Raw genomic sequence first — 13,683 nt, forward strand, 5'->3', positions numbered from 1 at the left:
CTCAGCAGGGTCGTCTGTTAAGAAAAGTTTGTAGTAGTAGGTAGACCTTGTACGTTCTATAGAAGAATAACTCGGTGGAGTAGTAATTTTGACTTCATTCGCAAAACAAAGCACCACATGTCCAATAGGTGTGACACTGACACCATTCCCAGCCGCCACAGATGAACTGTTGATAAGCCTCTCTGTTTCCAAATAAACCAAGGTAAAATAAAATACTTTTTTGGGCAGTAAAATTATAGCACTATTGAAATGACATTCAAGCAATCTCACAAACACATCAATGGCATGCCAAGGATGCTCAAATAATATAAACACAAAAACAAATAAAAAATGAAATAGAATAAAATAAAAGCATCTCATATCAATATAAATAGAGCATAAAAGTTTTGCATCCAAAAAAAAAAAAAAAGAAACAGAGAATAAAAGTTTTGCACCCAAAAAAAGAATTGAGATGTAGAGATACCTCAACCAAAGCAGGGAGGTTTTGTCAGCATTTATAAACCACGTGGAAAGGAATAAAGGGAGGAAGGAAATCAGATAGGCAACCGTTACTGAGAAACAATAGAGCAAGAAGGTGGGTAGCTTTCAAACTCTCTGTCTTCTCAAGCAATACCTGAAGACTTCAACGTTTTTTTTTTCTTTTTCTTTTTCCCTTTAAGCTTCCCTTTACGTTACATATTTGAAAACCCTGAACACAATATTTCAAAACCCTGAACGCTTCCCTTTTCTTTTATTTTTTTTTTCCTTCCAAACCGGCTTGCTTCAAGAATGTACGTTTTTTTTATTTCAAGAATGTACGTTTTTTTAATTTTGATTTCCTTCCCTTTTTTGTTTTCCTTTTTGCTCCCTTTAATCTCCCCTTTATGTTACATATTTAAAACCCAATCCTCCCTTTAAGCTTTCCTTTTTTGTTTTTCCTTTTTTTTTTTCTTCCAAACCGGCTTGCTTCAAGAATGTACCTTTTTTTTATTTCAAGAATGTACGTTTTTTTAATTTTGATTTCCTTCCCTTTTTTGTTTTCCTTTTTGCTCCCTTTAATCTCCCCTCTACGTTACATATTTAAAACCCAATCCTCCCTTTAAGCTTTCCTTTTTTTTTTTTTTTCTTTTTTTCAAACCGGCATGAATGTTACATATCTTCAAAACCCTGAACGTAATATTATCCTCCCTTTAAGCCTCATTATTATTTTTATTTTATTTTTTCCTTTAAGGTGAACTGAAAAGGCTTTGGGTTAGGCTTCATAGTGGAAATCAATATATAAAAGGTGGGTTGGATTAATCATACAAATTTATATTGAAGTAGTGGGTTGGGATTTATATTGATGAGATTTATAGGGCTGTAAATTAGAAGAACCATTTAAAAATTGAAGGAAGAATATTTTTTTAAAATAAGAAAATGACGTGGCAGCTGATGTGGCGCAACGTGAGAGCAGCAGAATTAAACTCTACGCTTCAACTTTTAGTAATATATTGAATGAGATTTATAGGGCTGTAAATTAGAAGAACCATTTAAAAATTGAAGGAAGAATATTTTTTTAAAATAAGAAAATGACGTGGCAGCTGATGTGGCGCAACGTGAGAGCAGCAGAATTAAACTCTACGCTTCAGCTTTTAGTAATATATTGATTATATGTGAATGCTAACAAATTTTTTGGGCCAATCCCTTCCTCCTTGGGTAACTTAACTACATTGACAAAACTCTTTATGGGGGTGAATAGATTTGAAGGAACGATACCCCCAAGCCTAGGAAACTGCCAAGATTTGCTTATATTGAACCGTTCTCGTAACAATCTCATTGGCACTATACCAAAACTAGTTATTGGTCTCTCTTCTCTTTCAATATCTTTGGTTTTGTCTCATCATTTTTTGATAGGTGCACTGCCGTTTGAAGTGGGCAAATTGAAACAACTTTCTAAGTTAGATCTCTCAGAGAATAGATTATCTGGAAAAATTCCCACCACCCTTGAAACTTGTCTTAGTTTGGAGTACTTGTATTTGGAGGGTAATTCATTCGAGGGACCAATACCTCAATCTTTGGAGAAGTTAAGAGGTTTAGAAGGAATAGATCTTTCGCGAAATAACTTCTCTGGGCATATTCCTATATTTCTCAACAAGTTTAGGTCACTTAAGTATCTCAATATTTCATACAATGATTTGGAGGGTGAAGTGCCAAGTGAAGGGATTTTTGCAAATGCAAGCGAGATTTCAATCTTTGGAAATAATAAGCTGTGTAGTGGTATTCAAGAATTACATTTACCTACATGCTCAAAGAAAGATCCACCTTTGTCTAGGAGGCTTCTTTTAATCAAAATAGTAATTCCTGTCACTATAATTATCATTTTTGTACTTGTTCTATTGTATTTTTTCCATTCATGCTTTGTTGGGAAAAATTCAAGAGGGAAATCATTAACTTCATCTTCCTTTGAAGATTAGCAATTACGTATCTCTTATGCAGAACTCCTACAATCAACAAATGGTTTTTCTAAGAACAATTTGATTGGTTCAGGTAGCTTTGGCTCTATATACAAAGGAGTTCTTTCTAGAAATGGAGCAATTGTTGCGGTTAAAGTATTAAACCTTCAACAACAAGGAGCTTCCAAGAGCTTCATTAACAAATGCAATGTTTTGAGAAGTATACGTCATCGCAATCTCCTCAAGATTATCTCTGCTTGCTTGAGCATTGATCATGAAGGAAATGACTTCAAAAGTCTTATTTTTGAGTTCATGTGCAATGGAAGTCTAGATCAATGGTTGCATTCTAAAAATGATGAGCAACATCAAAGAAAGAGTTTGAGATTTATCCAAAGACTAAACATAGCTGTTGATGTTGCTTATGCATTAGAATAACTTCATCACCATTGCAAACCCCAATTGTTCATTGTGATCTAAAGCCAGGCAATATACTTCTTGATGAAGATATGGTAGCTCATGTTGGTGATTTCAGATTGGTAAATTTCCTCTTTGAAGCATCAAACAATCCCACCAAATCTCAGACCTTCTCAGTTGGGCTCAAAGGTTCCATTGGATACATTACTCCAGGTAAGTTTTCAACTAGGTGAAGCACACTTCAATTCTTTATATCATTTTGCATTGATATTAAAATAAGGTAGGGATTCTTTCAAAAAGTAACCATAAGCACAAGTTTGACACCACTTTTCAAGTGAAGAAAATTTGTTGATAGCTTTGGCCAGTTGGAGGGGAAAAAACTTTTAATTTTTTTTTTTTTTTTTTTTTTTTTTTTTTTTTTTTTTTTCTTTTTTCCTAAAAAATCACACACACCACCAAACAAAAAAGAAAAAAAAAAACCCACATATTCACAAAATTTTATGGAGGGCTATATGTGCCAACAATGCATAATGCTTTAGTGATTAAAAATTTCAAGCGCATATGACTGTTATTTGTTATTGTGTATGTATTGATGAATTGTAGAGTATGGGATGGGTGGTCAAGTTTCAACACTAGGAGACATTTACAACTATGGGATACTCTTGCTGGAGATGTTTCTTGGAAAAAGACCAATTGATGAAATGTTTAAAGATGGTTTAAGCATTCACAAGTTCACTGCAATGGCTTTACCTGAACATGTCATGGATATAGTTGACCTATCAATGTTCTTTGAGGAGGATGAAGAAAATGCTAGTGATGACAAAGAAGAAGGACAAATAATCAAAGAAGATCCCTATGTCAATGTCAGTAGTAGAATAAAAGAATGCTTGATATCAGTGTTCCAAATTGGATTGTTGTGTTCTAAAACATCACCAGATGAGCGGATTCCTACAAATGTTGTTGTCAATGAAATGAATGCAATTAGAGACAAGTTTCTTAAACTTGAGAAGGCAAACAGAAGAAGAAGAGGAAGACGAATGAGCTAGGTATGTTAAGTCTTTTTTTTAAAATAAATTAATGGACATACATATTGTTTACTTCCTTATAAGAAAATAGTAATAATAATAACATAAATTTAAAATTGAGGAAAAAAATGTAGAAGCAAAAAGAAAAGAATATAAATTTACAATGGATATGGTTAACGGATGCTCTTAGGGCATTTGTTAATAAACTATTTTAGTAAATTTTTTAAATTAATTTGTTTTTTGTTCACATTGTTGCGAGAAAGTAATTAATCAGAGTTGCTTCATTCTTCCCAAATTCTATTAGTCATACGGTTGTTGTGTTATTAATTAATTCATGTGATTGTCTGTTTTGTAGCATTACTAGATACTTACGAGGTTCGTGCCCGACATAACTAGTTGACACGCATATGCTACCTTAAACATTTATGAGTTTGTTTTCCTAATTATCAATGGTAATTTAGATGAATGGCTTAGTGTTATTGGTCAATGACTTTTGTTTAAACCATATTTCTATGTTGTTTTGATTATGGGATTAGGATTTACGATTCCTCCTTTGGTTTGTAATACATGTGCCATAGAATTCATACTTCTTTCATTATTCACTATTTCTATCAGTGACGCAGCTGTTGCGTTATTAATTAATCCATGTGAATTGTGATTGTTAGTTTTGCAGTATGACCGGATTGGATGGAATCTAAGTAATGAACGCCCTTGATTGAGTATTTCTTAAGCTCGTGATGGCTATAAATTATATGCTTGACATTTTACTATGTTCTTTAGAGTGTACACATATACTGCCTCATCCATCGTCATTGATTTCCATGTCAAAGGTAATTTAGATCAATGGCTCCCTGTTATTTGTCAATGGCATTTCTTAAACCATATTACTATATTCTTAATTTTATCATGGATTGTATGATCCCTCCTTTGATTTGTAATTTGCGTTCCATACACTAGACCTGGGCCTTAATCTTCTTAATTTAGAAACGTTTGTGGGCAGGTATGAATAGTTTTATTGCACCTATTCCTCTGTCATTTTCTTCTTCTTCTTCTTCTTCTTTTTGGGTTTAAATTTGGTTTCCCCCTAATAATTATAATTAATCACTAAAATATTACCGATTTCATAGAGCAATCCATTACAAATTATTAACTATCTTTTGGTTTAATTCCTCAATCCCTCACACCCTTTGTACTTTGTACTCGCATAGACTTCTCAATCCTTTGGGTCTTGATTACTAAAATTTACGTGATGGACTTATCTAGTATTAGTATTACTCAAAACCTGTAGTTCCTTGACCCAAAAATGTATGTAATAGTTGGTTTTATACGTACTCTAAGTTTCAAATAAAGTGTGATTGAAAGAGGTGTAAACTTTTGCAACAAGTTCAATTATTTGCCAGAAAGTCAAATGGATGCTTTATCATTAGCATGGGCCGTGGCAGAAAGTAGAGCATAGAGGGTTGCGTGAAACCCACCCTTTTTGCAACGAACTGCATATAGATTGGTTTGGTCAATACACCAATCGCACCACTGGTGGGCTTTTATTGCCTTTGTGAGGTCGGCCCAGGTATCTTGGTCAGCTAAAATTTGATTTGATTTGATTTTTTTTTAGTTGTGTACGGTTGGGTTTTTCTTGTATTGGGCTGGGTTTTCCTACACATGAATTCAATAACGAATTTCACCACATAAAAAGAAAAAGAAAAAAAAAAGAGTTCAATAACGAAGAGTAGAAGACTAGAAGTAATGGGCTGCTACTTAATCGTGTAATAAACAAGGACTGGGCTGACAAAATGGGCTCCTATTCTTCGTTAAAACCTTTAAATCCCTTACGTTTGGAATTATCATAATCAAATTGTACTAGTTCAAATATAAACTAAATAAACTCATGCAAAATGGAATTAAAAAGGAAAAACTTGCATCAGTATATTGTCCCCAAGCATTTTAAGATAAATGTGATAATCATGAAACTCAACAGATTCTATTTGTTATGTTCAGTGAAAGTTTGCACGAAGTAAAAGGTTGTATACAAATTTTAAGATTTTTGTTTCTAGAAAAAAGCTGAATTTTTTTTCAAAGAAGATTTATGTCCATAAATTAGAGCTCTCTCTGCAACTGGTTGGACTAAACTTAGCAATTAAATGACATAATCTATAGAAGCATTCCACTAATACTTGCACCCAATAACGAGACTTGTCCAGACTAAGAGGGAGTAATAAACTGTGAATGTTATACCACTCTTCAAAATAAACTGTGAATATATTATACATTATACCACTTCTTAAAATAATTATTTATTTTCACAGATCGTGTAGGTCTTTGACTAGTAATATTTAAAAGCTAGAGTGTAGCATCTATTATTGCTACACTCTTGTTGAGCCACTTCAGTCATTAGTGTAGCACTTCAGTCCACTTTGGCTCCATTCGTTCCATTACAGTCCTATTTGGTCCATTTTGGTCCACCTCAGTCTAGTTCGGTTGCATTCGGTCCATTCTACCCATTTCGGTCCAATTCGATCTATTCTATCCATTTCAATCCACCTTCGTCCAATTCTGTTCACTTTAGTCCCATTCCGTCCAATTCATTCCACCTCGGCCTGTTCTACCAATTTCAGTCCAATTTAGTCTATTCTATCCATTCGGTCCACCTTGGTCCAATTTTGTCCACTTTGGTCCCATTTAGTATAATTTGTTCTACTTCAGTCCATTCTACCCATTTCGGTCCAATTCGGTCTATCCTATCCATTTAGGTCCACCTTGGTCCAATTTGGTCCCATTCAGTCCAATTCATTCTACTTTTGTCCATTCTACGCATTTCGGTCCAATTCAGTCTATTCTATCCATTTCAGTCTACCTTGGTCCAATTCTATAGACTTTAGTCCCACTCAGTCCAATTCGTACCATTTAGTCCACCTTGCTCTAATTCCGTCTCATTCAGTCCATTCTACACATTTCAGTCCACCTAGGTCCAATTCGGTCCACTTCAGTCCAATTAGGTGCAATTCGGTCCATTCTGCCCATTCAATTCATCTCTATCCAATTCGGTCCACCTTAGTCCTATTCAGTCCAATTCGGTTCATTTGGTTTTATTTTGGTCCAATTCAGTCTTAATCGGTCCTTTCTGCCCATTTCGATCAACCTTGGCCAACTTCGGTCTAATTCGGTCCATTTTGCACAGTTCGGACCATTCCGTCCACTTCCTTACCATTCAGTCTACTTTGGTCCACAGCGGTCCCAGTCTGTCCAATTCGGTCTCATTTGGTCCATTCTGCCTATTCTATCCTTCTTTATCCAATTCGGTACACTTCGGTCCCATTCGGTCCAATTCAGTCCATTTGGTTTTATTCGGTCCAATTCAGTCTCAATCGGTCCTTTCTACCCATTTCGGTCCACTTTGGTAAACTTTGGTCCAATTCGGTCCATTCTGCCCAGTTCAGTCCATTCGGTCCACTTCGTTTCCATTCAGTCCAATTCGATCCATCGCGGTCCAATTCAGTCTCACTTGGTCCATTCTACCTATGCAGTCCAACTCTATCCAATTCGGTCCACTTCGGTCCCATTCAGTAAATTTGGTTTTATTCCGTCCAATTCAGTCCCATTCGGTCCTTTCTGCCCATTTCGGTCCACCTTGGTCAATTTCGGTCCAATTCAGTCCATTCTGCACAGTTCGGTCCATTCGGTCAACTTCGTTTCTATTCAGTCTAATTCGGTCTATTGCGGTCCAATTCGGTCCTACTCCGTCCACATCAGTCTTATTCAGCCAATTCAGTTCACTTCAGTCCAATTTCACCCATTCGATCCACTTTCGTCTATTCGGTCCATCTCGGTCTAATTTGGTCCATTCAGTATTATAAATGGATTTTAATAGATCTCTTTTGTATTCACTAATTCATAACATTTATTTGGATTTATAATCTTTTGGATCATGGAAAAATATTATATAATTATTGTGTATATGTAATATCTCATTAATGCAAAATTCAGGTTAGCAACTAGTACAGAATAATCTCAAAACTTTCTTCCACAAATCATAATTCTAAGCCTTTTCAATTTCAATCTGAACCCAAAACTTCTGCAACTCCATAAGCTAAATCTTAGCAACATTCTGTATGACTTTTTGTATAAGCAAAAAGAAAAGAATATCAATCGCTGCTATTAACACTAATGGAATATAATTGGTGTTTGTTCATTTTGTTATTGCAAGAAAATAATTAGAGTTGTTTCATTCTTCCTTAATTCTATTAGTCATACACTTGTTGCGTAATTAATTAATTCATGTTTCTGTTTTGTAGCAATGACCCTTTGATGGAGTAATATTTCCGAGGCTCGTGTTAGCCATAAATTATAGGGTGGTGACATTCAACTGTGCGATCTTTACAGTTAACACCATTTATGTTAGTATTTATTTTCCATATCAAAGGTAATTTAGATCAATGGCTTACTATTATTGGTCAATGACTTTTGCTTAAACCATATTTCTATGTCGTTTTGATTATGGGATGTACAATCCCTCCTTTGGTTTGTAATACACTATTTCATGGAACCTATTTGGCTATTCCTATGTCATTTTCTATTCTTGAATTTTTTTTTTTTTTTCTCAATTTGCTTTTCCACGTAATATAGCTAATTAATCACTAAAATACAAACTGTGTTTATAAATAATATAATAATTAACTTTTGGTTTCGCCTGGCCGATTTTGTTCCGCTTTTGTGACGTTGGTATGGTCAGTTGAGGCAATTTGGGCCGCTCGGACTCAGATCCGGTACTTGCAGATATAAAAAAACTAGGATTCAGATCTGATACTTGCAATTACCATCCCATATGAGATGTAAAAGAGTTGGTTGAGTAAAAAAATTCTCACTTTTTAACTTTTTAATCTTTTTACTCTTTTTACCCAATCATTTTTTTTAATAGTAAAATAAGCAGTTTTCAAATGAATCCTAAATCTAATGTACGCATATCTTGAGACTATCCTATAGTCAATAAAAAATATTGGTTTGAATTCTCTACCAAAACCTTGAGTTTCTCCATAAAAAAAATAAAAATAAAAAACCTTGATTTTCACTCAGAAAAAACCATCGTACCTTCAAATTGCATGATGAACTATTATGTTATGAATTTTAGTCCTATGTTAACTATGGAATTTTCTATACATGATAAATGACAAATTTGTCATTAAATACAATTTTGTTCATAAATGGGAAATTTCATGATCACGAAATGGAGTGTCTACAAGACTATAAAACCCCAACTTGTATTAAAAAAAGATTCATTTATAGTGAAGTGACTAGATTTACGTAAGCTAACAATAGGCTGTTGTAATTAACCTGTGAACTAGCATCCTTCACGATTTAAAAATAAGTAAATAAATCATAAATAAATAAAATAACTAAAAAAACCACCAAACCAAACCAAACCCACTTCTCTTAAAGAAATCATTCCTCAAGAAATGGGTTGTCGCCTAACGCACTTTTGAAGCACCTGAATTTGACTTCCAATTTCTTTCTAACAAATTAACAATTCTAATTTGATTTCAATTCCAATCCAACGTAGTTGGTGTACCGTGTACTTGGGTCTTGAAGTTATAGGAACTATCCCAGCTTTGATAGCACACTTTTCTTTTCTCTAAATTGTAAATGTTCCTTTTTTTTTTCTCTCTCTCTCTCTCAAAAAAACTGTAATGTTCTTAATTTAGTCCTCGGGTACAATTTTGTTCAAGAATGAGATTTTAATTTCATGGTTATGAAATCATAAATGAAGTGTCTACATCACCCCAACTTGTATTTCTAGATAATTCTTTTATAATAACGTGACTAAATTTTTATCATCCATTAATTTATAGCATTCCTTCTTTCTTTTTTTTTCTTTTTCTGGACTTGGGACCAACAGTATATGGAATCATGGATTTAGATCAAGTGGGTATTGCAACTGATGCAATTGATACGGATGGCTAAGATTTTTTTTTTTTTTTTTTTTTTTTGTGCAACGGATGGCTAAGATTTAAAATTGCAAAAAACAATTTTAAATCTTAACCATCTAATTAAAAAAAAAAAAAAAAAGTTAAAAAGTAAGAATAGTAAAAAAATTGTTGTGAGAGACAGGAGGTTAATTGCACCAAATTTCAATCCCCAGTATACCAACCTTTGTTGCCTTAACGCAATAGGTCGCTGTAAATAAATCTGTGAACTAATCACTTTTATAATTTTCAAAAATAAATAAATAAATAAAACATTTTTCCTGGTGATAATTATTCACTTACACAACTACGGCTTACCGCACTCACAGCATCTAGAAATTTTACTTCAAATAATTACTTTCTATCAATTCTAATTTGACTTTAAATTCCGCACCAACTCAGTTGGTGGAGACAACCTTGCGGGAACTATACCAGCTTTGATACTATCCTCTTTCTTCTTTATAAATTGTAAGTTTGTTTAACTGATCTCCTCGACAATTCACAAGGAAGCTCTCCTAGTCATACTTAGCAAACATGGCCATCATTAGTGTTGGGATTTGTAACTTCTTCAACTAGTCTATGCCAATACTGTCTAAGTGTCTATACGGTACGTATGATCCCTCCTTCGCTTTATAATACATATCTTCCTATACTTGAAATGTTTGTAGGCAGTATTAAAAGTTTCACACTTAATAGTGCTACTCTCTAAAATATTACTGCATTTCATTTGATACTAGATACATATCTTCCGATTTAATTGCTCAATGTTTCACAGCCTCTAGACTCCCCAAGAGTTACCAATCCTTTGGGTCTTTATTATCGAACTTGATTTTGGAGGATCCACTATCACATAGTATTCGAACTTAATAGTTCGAATATAGATACTCAGAGAGATATATAGACCAACTTGCCAATTTATTTCATATATATATCGGCAATGATTTTCACATAAATATAACATAATACTCCTCGCTAGGGTGGCCCAAGGCCTAGGCCTAAGGCCCCCACCACAAATAAATATTTACCCTTTACAAAAAAAGACTCCCATTTCATTGTAAAATGCCCAAAATTTTATTAAAAAATATGAATTTTTTCAAATTGTTGTGCACTTTTTATTATTAGTGATGTTAGGAATATCACAAATTTTATTATAGATTTACAAACTGACATGTTACCAATCACAAAAAAGTATTTTAAATATTCATCAATTACATTATTGAAGCTCAACCTTCACTATTATTGTCACATTACATTAATGTGAACATTTTGTAGTACCTTTAACATTTTCATTTTTTATTTCTAATAAGGCTTTAAAAAAAATTTGCAAATGTGTTAGATCATCAATGATGATTAATCCTCCCTAATAGTTTGAAACTTTAATATTTGTAAACTAATCTACTACAAAACCACACATCAATTAATATCATAGGTTATAAATGTAATTAACTATATATGTATCGTTATATATCCAAGATAAATTAATTTTCTTTTAAAAAAAAATTTCTTTTTGTTAAATTAATTTTTCAACTATGATATTCAATTCTCTATATGAAATAAACCTTAGTTTTAGTTAGTATTATTTATTAAATTATGTATTTCATACATCAAATTAACCTCAATTTGATTTATATTAAATAATTTTATTTAATTAATAATATTTATATAAAAAAGGCCCCACATATATATTTCGCCTTAGGCCCCAAATTAGGTTAGGCTGCCCCTGCTCCTCACAAAACACTAGAAGTCCCAAAACAAGATGTTTGAGTAGAAATCAATTTTATTAACTTTGGCCTCTTTAAGTGTTGAATGCAAGTAAATCGAAGTGATGACAAGAGATGAAATTATGGTTCGATGTATAATCTAACTTCATGGATTAGGGTGTGGGTTTGAAAAGGGTTTGACTTACCTCCAGTACTTTTTTAATTGAAATCTCCTTTTATTTTAATGAGTCCAAATTTTTTGTCTCACTTTTCTTGCTCCACTATATACTCTACAAATAAAAACATACCACATGTCCATCTATTTAATTAAATGCTAAATTTATGCTTTCTATTATTTTAATTTCCTCAAGTAAATAAATAAATAACCCATCATATTTAGGTAATTGAAATAATAGAAGGCATAAATTTAGCATTTGATAAAATCGATAAACATGTGGCATATTTTTATTTGTAGAGTATATAATGAAGTAAGAAGAGTGGGATAGAAGATTTGGACTCAAAACCCACTACCACTTGCCATTGTATATTTAAAATAATAGGAAATGTCTTGTTAAAAAAGTACTGGAAGTAAGCCAAATTTGTTTGAAAACTTTTCACTTAAGAGGAATTTTTAAAAAAGATTTTTTTTAAAATTTTTTTTATAGAATATGCAAATAACGATGGAAAACAAAGAAAAACAATGACTAGCTACTGAGAAACTAAGTGCTAAGTTCTGAATCTAAGTAATCTCCATTGTCAATGATTCAAAATTTTCAAAATGTACTAATAGCATAGATGCACATTGTGTGGCACATTGACTAGCTTAAATCAAACTTAATATCAAATTAAAATTCGTAACTCATAATTAAATCTCATTAAATTTTTAACGGAAATTCCAATATTTTTTTAATAATTCGGTTAGGAGATGAGGGATTTGAACATTGGACATTTCTATTAGAAACACAAAAATTGTCAGTTGTTGGAAACACTAGAGGGTGCCAGTTGAATTACAACGTCTAAGATTACAAATCAAGTACCCTTGGTCACCAACAAATAGAAGCTCGTCATATGGGAAAGTCACAAACACTTATAAAGTCTCTTATGGCTAAATAAGAGATCTTAGGTTCAATTCCTGCATACATCAAAAATCGATTAGTGTCTTGATCTGATGATAAAGTCTCTTATTATCAAAAATGGACACCATAGATTGAAACATCATAAAAAATAATAAAAAATAAATATTTTTTTTTTTTAATGATTTTTATGTTTTCTCCATTTTAATCCAATTTTTGGTTATCTTTAAACCTAATTATGAATAATTTACAAAATAATGGAAATAATGATCTATTCTTCAAGAGAAATAATTATTTTTAATAATTCAGAATTTCCACAATATATCCTAGGATTATCCTATGCTTACATACTTATTATTGTGTGCCATTTTAAACAGTGAGAATTAGGTCTTTTGCTGACCTTTAATCAATCTTTTAAGTACCAATAAAAAATAACTAAATCTAATCCCATGCACGCATATCTTGAGACCATCCTATAGTCAATAAAAAATGTTCGTTTGAATTATCTACCAAGAGTTAGTACAGTAGCATCATAACTTGCTGGATAGCAACATCTGAATCTTACTTTCAATTCCTACCATAAAAATTTCCAATTAACTACTCAAAGTCACAATACAAGACTGTTTTGACCTCTAAATTTTAACTTTTAGCAAAAGAAAATCCATGCTATTATTTCCCTATCTATAGGTGGGGGCTAAAGTTTTTGCATTTCCACAGAAAGGTATCCTACTAACATAGTTTCTATTAACTCTTGTATTCCACAGAAAGCAAACTCTAGTATCAGGATTCAGATACTATCCTTCCCTTCAAACTTGCTACTCCAACAGAATGATGCTTTCTTGTCTGAGTTACAAGTGGATTTTATTAATATTCTTTCATGGGATTCTTCTAATGTGTATGAGCTCATGTCTAAAATCTACAACAATTCCAACTTTTGCAAATGAGACTGATCAACTGGCTTTACTTGACTTCAAGAGTCGGATAAGTCAAGACCCACTTCAACTCATGAGCTCATGGAATGAATCCATACATTTTTGCAACTGGTTAGGTGTTACATGTAGCCCCTCCAGTAAACGAGTCATGGTTTTGGACCTAGAAGCTAAGAA

At 32.8% G+C, this 13,683-nt stretch overlaps 1 pseudogene; it reads left to right on the plus strand.

The window, feature by feature from the left end:
- Positions 1–1,703: 1,703 nt before the first annotated feature.
- LOC126691036 (probable LRR receptor-like serine/threonine-protein kinase At3g47570) lies at positions 1,704–3,871 on the plus strand (annotated as a pseudogene).
- The last annotated feature ends 9,812 nt before the right edge of the window (positions 3,872–13,683 follow it).

Source organism: Quercus robur, chromosome 7 (assembly GCF_932294415.1).
Source record: "Quercus robur chromosome 7, dhQueRobu3.1, whole genome shotgun sequence".
NCBI lineage: Eukaryota > Viridiplantae > Streptophyta > Magnoliopsida > Fagales > Fagaceae > Quercus > Quercus robur.